This window comes from Chrysochloris asiatica, unplaced genomic scaffold (genome assembly GCF_000296735.1).
Source record: "Chrysochloris asiatica unplaced genomic scaffold, ChrAsi1.0 scaffold00238, whole genome shotgun sequence".
Lineage (NCBI taxonomy): Eukaryota > Metazoa > Chordata > Mammalia > Afrosoricida > Chrysochloridae > Chrysochloris > Chrysochloris asiatica.
This window is the reverse complement of record NW_006408756.1, coordinates 4,282,001-4,291,845: the sequence shown is the minus strand read 5'-3', so window position 1 is coordinate 4,291,845 and position 9,845 is coordinate 4,282,001. Positions and strand designations below refer to the sequence as shown.

Genomic DNA, 9,845 nt, shown 5'->3' with positions numbered 1-9,845 from the left:
AAGGCCGTAATATCCTGCATAGTAAACATCTTAGCTAAACAGGCAGTATGGTTGCAAGGCTGGACTGTGCCCCTTGCATGCTGTAACGCACGCCTTGCCAGTCGTAATGCGCCTGGATTCGTTCTGCGCCTTCCTTTTATTTAGGGGAGGTACTTTACACAAAGCTAGGAGGGGATTAAGACAAGATACAGCTGTCAATCTTATTTTTCCAGACATTTAGGCAACTTTACATCATACTTTGCAGGTTTGAATCTCACCACTGCAACTTGGTTTCTCAAGCTTAATTAACATCCTTTTAGCACCTAGCCTCAAATGGAGGGAGGAAAGGGAGGATCGGGAGGATTCCTATTGTGTCGGCTGCCCAGCCCAGGTTCTTCAGGAAAAGAGGCGCCTGGGTGAATAGGCAGCACCTGGAAACACTTTAGGGAGAGCATTCCTATTGTCCTTGGAACAGACCAGGGAGCCACCCAATTTACCTTGAACGAATTCTCTGAGGGAAGAACTTTGCCTGTTTGGAATTTTACAGTCTTGACTTTTAGGAAAATATTACATTTATCTGTGTATATCAAGGGCTTCATGTCTGCAATTAATAAAAATAATTTGTTATTAACTGCCAGGTGGCTAGATCTGTTACACTCGGGCCTATAGGGCCTCGAACCTCTGACCAGGCCTTCACGGTCTGCAACAAAGACCTTTTTAAAGTGTTGAAGAACAAAGATGTCAGCTTGAGGACTATCCAAGCCATGGTATTTTCAGTCACCTCATATGCATGCGAAAGCTGGACAATGAATAAGGAAGACCATAGAAGAATTGATGGTTTTGAGTTATGTGTTGGAGGAGAATATTGAAAGTGCCAAGGGCTGACAAAAGAACCATCAGATCTATGTTGGAAGAAGTGCAGCCAGAGTGCTCTAGGATGGCCGGGCTTTGTCTCTCATAATTCAGATATATTGTCAGGAGGGACCAGTCACTGGTGAAGGATACCATGTTTGGTAAGGTGGAGGGGTCAGAGAAAAAGATGAAGACCCCCAGTGAGCTGGATTGGCAAAGTGGCAGCATCGATGGACTCAAGCATGGCAACAATTGTGAGGCTGGCCCAGGACTGGGCAGTGTTTCATTCTGTTGTGCATAGGGTCGCTATGGGTCGGTACCGACTCGATGGCACCTAACAACAACAACAACAACAACAGATGAAAGGTCGGAGGTTCTAGTCCACTCAGAGGTGCTTCAGAAGGAAGGCCTGGCAGTCTGCTTCTGAAAAATCATTCACTGAAAACCCCTTGGAGCTCAGTTCTACCCTGACACATACAGGTTGCCCTGAGCTAGAATCAACTCAATGGTGACTTAGTCTAAGACAGGCCACATTTGAGAACCTGTTACTTTTCCTTTGGGCTTTGGAAGCGGAGTCTGTGGTTTTCAACAGGAGACCACCTTCCTGAACATATGATGAGGAGGGCAGCGGGGGTCTGCGACCCTTCAACTCTTCAGATAAGTAATGGAGGGGATGGGAACTCTCAAAGGGCAGGATGGTCCGGGAGGGTGGGTGTGAGATGCAGTTTAGCAATCCCACGTTCACTTATTCATTGACACCTCAAAGATGCTGCGACTTGGGTTCCAGGCTCCCGCAATAGAATGAGTCCTAGTATTTTGGGGGTTCCCAGTGCACATAAAAGCAATGTTTATGTTATGCTGCAATCTCTTCAGCATTCAATAGCATTATGACAATGTTTGAAATAGAGTTGTTGTTGTTGTTGTTAAGTGCCATCGAGTCGGGTCCGACCCATAGCGACCCTGTACAGGGTTTCCGAGGGTGTAAATCTTTACGGGAGTAGAAAGCCTCATCTTTCTCCCATGGAGCGGCTGGTAGTTTCGAACCGCTGACCTTAAGGTTCGCAGCCCGATTCGTAACCACTACGCTACCAGCAAGAACTGCCAAAACCTCACATCAAAACACAAAATGAGCACAAGCTCTTAGGAAAATGGCTCCAATAGACTAGCTTGATGTGGGGCTGCTACAGCTCTTCCATTTGTGGGAAACGCATGACCTGCGAAGCACTGTAAAGTGGACTGTGATCAAGTGAGGCCACCTGCATGTTTACTGAGCATCTATTACGTATCCTGCAGGACGCCAGGTGTGGGGACGACAGGAAGAACAGCAACATGGCCTGCCTGGAGCTTTCAGTCAGATAGGCTCTAGATAGTCCATGTGCTGGGACATAGAGAACACTTTTGCTAAGTTCTGGGGTTTCCATCTGTTGCAGCCCAAGGCAGGCAATAACTCCTTCCCAGCAGGGCTGTGCTGACTAAAGCTGGGGCTGCAATTGTTCTGTGCTGAACTGCATGTTCCACTCCCGATACAGCGGAAGAAAGGCCTGGTGGCCTCCTGTAGCAATTGTAGCCTGAAAACCTTGTGGAGCAGTTCCACTCAGTAACATGTGGATCTCTGTGAGTTGGAATCAACTTGACAACACCTAACAGTGATGCAAACCACTCAAGTCTGAAAGATAGGGGGGAAAGTCTGGTGGTCTCCCTCTGAAAAAAGCCGAAAGAAACCAAACCACCCAGCCACTGAAAATGCCTTGGAGCACAGTTCTGCTCAGACACATATAGGGTCAAAATAAACAGAAGTCAACTTGATGGCAGCTGGTAGGAAAGTCAGACAGACAGAGACAGGATGATTGTCCTTTGAGGCTGTGTCTCCCTGAAGGGATGATACTGTTGATTTCAAGGTTATAACACCCTATGTTAAGACTAACACCCACAGGTCACCCAGCTGCCCAGACTAGCCACTCTGGTCAAAAGCATAATGCAAGTATTAGGGTTGTGTCTCCCTGCTCTAAGGTCCAGCTTCAAAGTCACATCTGAATAACAGAAGAAAAAGGAAACAAGACCCTGTCCTGGTTTCTGAAGAGGTTCTACCCAATCCACCGAGTATTGCAGACCAAGGGAAAGCGGTTTTAAAATGGAGCACAGTTTGAATATCAGCCAAGAAGGACCGTTTTGTGGCCAAGCTTAAGGGGATTAGCAACTTCTCTGGCAGTGTCCCGGGAGAAAGGCTGAACTAGGTCATTCGAGCCACCCGCAGCTTAGATATGGTGAACTAGCTCTAAAAAGAGCATAAAGGGGCAAGGAGGGGTTCCCGCTTTAAAATTCAGACACCTTATCTTATGTGATGGTTGTATTAGGAAATCACAGGAAACGTCATTGCCAGACAAAGGGACAAAGGACTCTTCTAAGAAGACACCTCGTTAGGTCTATTTGCCATGAGAGGCCAAGTATAGGACATTTCCTAGAATGGGCATATCCTGACAAACCACAAAATCAAAACCAAACGATTTGCTTCTGAGTTGATCTTACCTCAAGGCAGCCAGCCCATAGAAGCAGCAGTCAAGAAATCAAATGATCTATTGCCTGGCCAGAGTCCCAGTGTGGCTCCGTAGGACTGCCTACTCCAAGGTCGGAAGTTCAAACCCACCAGATGCTCCTTGGCAACCCTAGGCAGCATCACTGTGCGTAGGACCCAACTTGACAGAACACAATAACAACATTGCATTGGGCAAATCTGCTGCCAAAGGGCTCCTTAAAGCGTTCAAGAGCAAAGAAGTCAGTTTGAAGAATGAGGTGTGCCTGACCCAAGCCATGGTATTTTCACTGGCCTCATATGCATGTGAAAGCTGGAATTTCAAAGAATTGAAGCCTTTGAACTTATGGTGTTGGTGAATATTATTGGATATATGGACTACTACAAGAACCAACAAATCTGTCTTGGAAAAAGTACAGCCAGATGCTCCTTTGAAGCAATGAGACAGACACTTCTTCTGTCATACTTTGGACATGTTGTTAGGAAGAACCAGTCCCTGGAGAAGTACGTCTTGCTTGGTTGTTGTTGTTAAGTGCCATTGAGTCGATTCCGACCCATAGCGACCCTGTATAGGATTTCCAAGGAGCAGTTGGTGAGCTTGAACCACCAACCTTGCAGTTCAAATGACTTTGATGCATTAGCTCACAACACCACACTCTACACTTGGTAGAGTCAGTGAAAAAAGAGGAAGACCCCCAATGAGACAGAATGGTGCACTCTGACACAGGAACAACTGTGAGAATGGTCGTGTTTCATTGTGCTACATGGGGGAGGGTCACCATGAGTTGGATTTCACTCAATGACACCTAGTAATAACGCCACATCATGGTAGAACTATGATCCATTGGGTTTTCAATGGCTGAGATCTTTCAAACAGAGATCACCAGGACTTTCCCCCAAGTGTCTCTGGGTAAATTCACACCATCAACTTTTTGGTTAGTAACCAAACACTTAACAGTTTGCATTCCCCAGGGATTCCATCCAACACAGAAAGCCATATTATTCTGCATCATAAGGTGACCTGAGTCCCCCATGTTCTACTGGGAGACTGTTGAAATGTTCTTGAATCTAGTCATACTTCATTATCTTCCAAGCCAGAGGTAAGGAATTTGGGCCCGAGGGCTGTATAAGTCCCATGAATTCATTTGGCCTGTCCCTGCTAAGGCAACTGCAGTCCTAGCCATCAAATTAGGGGTGAGTTAATTAAATGTTTGACCAAATATAGAAGGCTAATATTTAAGTTGATCATTTTGTATAGCCGTGAATGATGTTATAAATTCTGGCAGTATAAAGGTTCCCCAACCCTGCTTTCCAGGGTGACTACTGAGTACAGTTCTTTTGAGTGGACCCCAGAAACAGAAGGTTTGGGGTAGGTCATGCAACTCAGGGCAGTTCCTGGGTAGTGGACACAATTAAGCACTTGACTGCTAAATGAGGCTGGAGGTTCAAGTCCACTCAGAGGCACCTCAGAAGAAAGACCTGACAATTGACAAGAAAACCCTATGGAACAGTGTTTCCCTGAGACACCTGTGTTCACCAGTGTTTCCCTGAGACACCTGTGTTCACCAGTGTTTCCCTGAGACACCTGTGTTCACCAGTGTTTCCCTGAGACACCTGTGTTCACCAGAGTTTATTTGGTGGTGATTGTTTTTATGGGTTCAGGGGGATCTCAGAGAATGGGACCCTGTGTGGGTTTGGACAGGCTGGGGTTTGAGTAGAAACCAGTTAGGGGCCATGATGCATGGTGGCTGATGTACACCCAGAAGGGGCTTGTCTGATGTCTGTTCTAAGTTGTTTTTGCTCTGTGCTGTAATTTACTTTCAACTCACTGTTTTATGTCCACTCCTGGTGGCACGCTAGTTGGCTATGAACTGAAGGGTCAGTAGTTGAAACCCCCTCCATGTGCCCCTCGCTCCTAGCAGCTCTGTGAGAGGAAGACCTAGAGATCTCCTTCATACACATGGTGCCAAGAGAACCCTATGGGGCCATTCTACTGTCCTGTGGGGTTTCCAAGAGTTGGCATTATCCCCACAACCCCTGACAACAACTTCAACTTCATGTGATTGTTACAGGAGAAGGGACTGGGGAAAGAAGTTTCGAGAAAGGTCATGTTCACGTTTGGTTCAAACTGGACCAGTGAGTGCGTGGTTGGGGTGACCAGACTGTGACAAGACCTAGCAGTGATTAAGATAGAACAAGAGACCCAGAATAGTTTACAGTCAGGAAAGGTGTGCACTAGGATTGTATTCTTTCACCATACTTATTCAGCCTGTATGCAGAGCAAATAATCCGAGAAGTTGGATTATATGAAGAACATTGCATCAGGATTGAAGGAGGACTCATTAACAACCTGGGATAAGCGGATGACACAACCTAGCTTTCTGAAATTGAAGATCAATGAAAATACTTACTGTTGCAGATCAAAGAGCACAGCCTTCAGTATGGGTTGCACCTCAATGTAAAGAAAACAAAAATTCTCACCACTGGACCAATAAATAACATCATGATAAATGGAGACAAGATTGAAGTTGTCAAAAACTTCATTTTGCTTGGATACACTATCAACACTTTTGAATGTAGCAGTTGAGAAATCAAATGAGGTATTGCATTAGGCAAATCTGCTTCATAAAACCTCTTTAAAGTGTTGAAGAGCAAACATTACAATCTGAGAACTAAGGTGAGCCATGGTATTTTCAGTTGCCTCATAATCGGGCTGCGAACCTTAAGGTCTGTGGTTCGAAACTACCAGCCGCTCCGTGGGAGAAAGATGAGGCTTTCTACTCCCGTAAAGATTTACACCCTCAGAAACCCTGTACAGGGTCGCTGTGGGTCAGAACCGACTCGATGGCACTTAACAACAACAACATATGCATGTGAAAGTTGGACAATAAATAAGACCGTAGAAGAACTGATGCATTTGAGTTATGCTCTTGGAGAAGAATATTAAAAGTACTGATAGAAGAATAAACCAGTCTGTGTAGGAAGAAGTACAGCCAGAATGCTCCTTAGAAGCCAGGATGGCCAGACTTCATCTCTCATACATTTAACATGTCATCAGGAAGTCCCTGTAGAAGAATGGCATGCTAGGTAAAACGGAGTGTCAGTAAAAAAGAGGAAGACTCCCAATGAGATGGATGGATCACAGTGGCCTCAAGCTTAACAAGAATTGTTAGGATGGCGCAGGACTGGTCAGTGTTTGTTCTGTTGTGCTTAGGGTCGGAGCTGACTCGACAACACCTAACAACAACAAGATAGAGCAGGAGGAGACCTCTGGGCTCTTTGGAAAATATAACTTCCACTCTCTGTGTTAGAATTCTTAGAAACCTCAGGTACCCTGGAAAAGACTGAGCTCTCCAGGGAAGTGTGTGGCTGTGACCTTGGATTAGCTCACCTGGTGTTAAAGGGCGGCATGGACCCCAGAGGACAGGGACTTAGAAGGGCTACTGAGTGTTCATCAGGAGCATAACGGTACTTACCCAGCCACGGAGGAACATGGCATTCCATTTCTGGAATGTGTGTGGCTTTTCACTACACCGTTCCAAGCAACTCATAGCAGAAGTCTAGTGTGCTCTGAACCTGGGAAAAAGACAGCCAGTCTGTCTTTCAGTCTGCTGTTTCGATGGGCACCTCAAGTCACTGACAAGGATTGGTGTGATTTGTCCAAGGTCCTCTTAGGGGTCAGTGAAGGGACTGCGTTCTGCGCTCTCTGGCAACACAGGTTAAACCAGCATTGTGTTACCGTGAGCTGAATCGTCTTCTAACCGTTGTTCAGAATGGAGGAGATGGCACAGAGACAGGACATAGGGAACTAGTAGCATGTAAAAGTTAGAAGTACACTCACTCGGAAGTAAAATTAAAAAAAAAAATGTTGATGATGATGATGATAATAGCAGCCGATATTTTTAGGAAATTTTAATGGCTCCATATGTACTCTATAGGAGCTCTGGTAGCGTAGTGGTTACGAATCGGGCTGCGAACCTTAAGGTCAGCGGTTCGAAACTACCAGCCGCTCCGCGGGAGAAAGATGAGGCTTTCTACTCCCGTAAAGATTTACACCCTCGGAAACCCTGTACAGGGTCGCTATGGGTCGGTCCCGACTCGATGGCACTTAACAACAACAACAACAGTATGTACTCTATAGTTCCTGTTTGGTGCAAATGCTTTATGTTTGGCAGGTAACCAAAAGATTGGTTGTTCAAACCTACTTTGAGGGGCGTTGGAAAAAAAATTGCTGGTGATCTACTTCTGAGAAATCAGCCAATGGAAACTCAGTGAAGCAGAGTTCTACTCTGACACCTACAGGTCATCATGAGTCGGGGTGGAGTCCCTGGCATTGCTTTTTAATGTTCTCTGCATTAAGAAAATGGTTTATGTGGATCGTCAGCAAACTACCATCCATCATCCATCACAGAATTTCTGAACATCCACACTGCTGACATTTTCAACAGGATAATTCTCAGTTGTGGCGAGCCATCCTGGGCATTGTGAGGTGTTTACAAGCACCCCTGTCCTCCTCCACCCTTCCAGACATGTCTCGCGATGTTGCCAAATGCCCCCTAGAGGAGTGACTGAGTCATGTGCACCTGTGAGTCCTTGTAGAGCCCCCCACTCTTGACTCTGCCTCACAACTCTTCCAATGATGCAGCCTCACCTCCAGTCCTTGCTGTGATGGGGTGTGCCTGCTCCTGGGACCACCATCCACTCATGTGTGTCCCACTCAGTGACCCTTTGAGACAAAGACCTGGTTGTCTGTTTCCATAAAGATGGTATGGGCTTGCTGTGAGTTGGAATTGAGTGGATGGCACCCAACAACAACAATAGCAACAATACAGTAATGGCAGCCTGGAGCTGTGGGTTGCTGGTCATGCTGCATGGAAGTCTGCTTGAGATGCAGAGGACAGCAGTATGGAGAGTTGGACAGAGACTGAGTACAGATCACATGGTTTATGCTCCTAGATCCAGCTTGGCCAGAATCCCAGCCATCTTGTGAATTTCTCATATCCACAAGCCGATAGTTTTCCATTCAGTGTTTATCTAGCTTATTTTAGATTTCTATCCCTTCCAATCAAGGCTCCTTTTAAATACATTGTTGTTTTCTTCAACTCCCCACTTCACCTCCATCTCTTTTCTTTACCCTCTTCCCAAGCTTCCTTCTCTCTCCTTGGTGGTGGTGGTGGCTGTGTGCCATGGAGTCAGTTCTGACTCATAACGACCCTGAACAGGGTTTCCAAGGCTGTAACTCTTTACGGGAGCAGAATGCCCCATCTTTCTCCCATGGAGCAGCTGGTAGTTTTGAACTGCTGACCTTGCATCCCCATTTCTCCTTGTACCTAGTCAGGATGCCAATTGTGTCCTCATCCTTCTGTCTATTTCTTAATTCATAGTATCATCAACTAATTGAGATATTGGCTCCTGGACATGACAAAACAATACTGAGAAAAGCCTTCAGGAACCACAGGCACACAGCGTGACAGCAACGGTGAGCAGAGATGCTGACATTTTGCACCTTTCAGCCTTGGCCCACGCACACTTGATTGCTGGCTTCTGCCTCCCTCCTTTTCCTTTTCAGAATCACCTGTCTGTGGTATATTTTACCTCTCCAGGTATGGTTTCACCCCTCTGTATTCCCTGTCCAGGAATGCCTTCACCTGTCTGTGTTCCCTGTTCAGATCTTCCCTTACCTGTCCTCATCCCCTATCCAGGTGTGCCCTCACCTGTCCTCATCCCCATCCCGGTGTCTCTCACTAGTCTGTGTTTGCTGTTCACATGTGCCCTCACCTGCCCTCATCCCTGTCCAGGTGTCTCTCATCAGTCTGCGTTCCCTGTTCAGATGTGTCCTCACCTCTCCACATCCCCTGTCCAGGTGTGCCCTCACCTGTCCAGGTGTGTCCTGGGGTATTTTGGGTGTTGTCTCTAGTTCCTGCCGTGGCTGACATGACGTGGAGAGTGTTGCAGAACTACACTGCCTGCAATCCAAGAGAGTGCTGAAGACCACACAACTGCTGCCCCGTCTCGGAGGCTGGGCCCCAGCTGCGCACTGAGCAATCAGAGGAGTGGGTGCTATTGCTGGACACTCAGCAGGGCCTGTGCTGACATTGACAGGGTGGGACTCTGTCCTTCAGAGCTGTGGGACACGTGAGCCCATTACTAACCCTTGTCTACAACCTGGCAGCATATGACTGAGCTGTGAGGGGGCATTTCTGTGGCTGAAGGGCAGGCGGGGTTAGGTTTGGTACCAGCAGGGGTGGTTTGGAAGTTCCAGAGAGAGCAGGGGATGAGTTGCCAGCCCCAGTGGAGTTTATCCTGAACAATGATCTTTATTGCCCTGAGAGTCAATCACTCTTTCCAGGGTGGCAGCTGACCCAGGCTGGCTAACTAGGCTGATGAAATAATGTTAGGTCTCTGATTGATCCATGCTCCTGCGGCATCACACCTATCCCCATCACCTCCTGACATCTGTCATTCGGGTATGACCTTCAGGATC

General features: G+C 46.8%; 1 pseudogene; it reads left to right on the top strand.

Moving 5' to 3' along the window:
• LOC102815908 overlaps window positions 1-9,845 on the top strand; it is a 33,465-nt pseudogene that overhangs the window by 19,441 nt on the left and 4,179 nt on the right.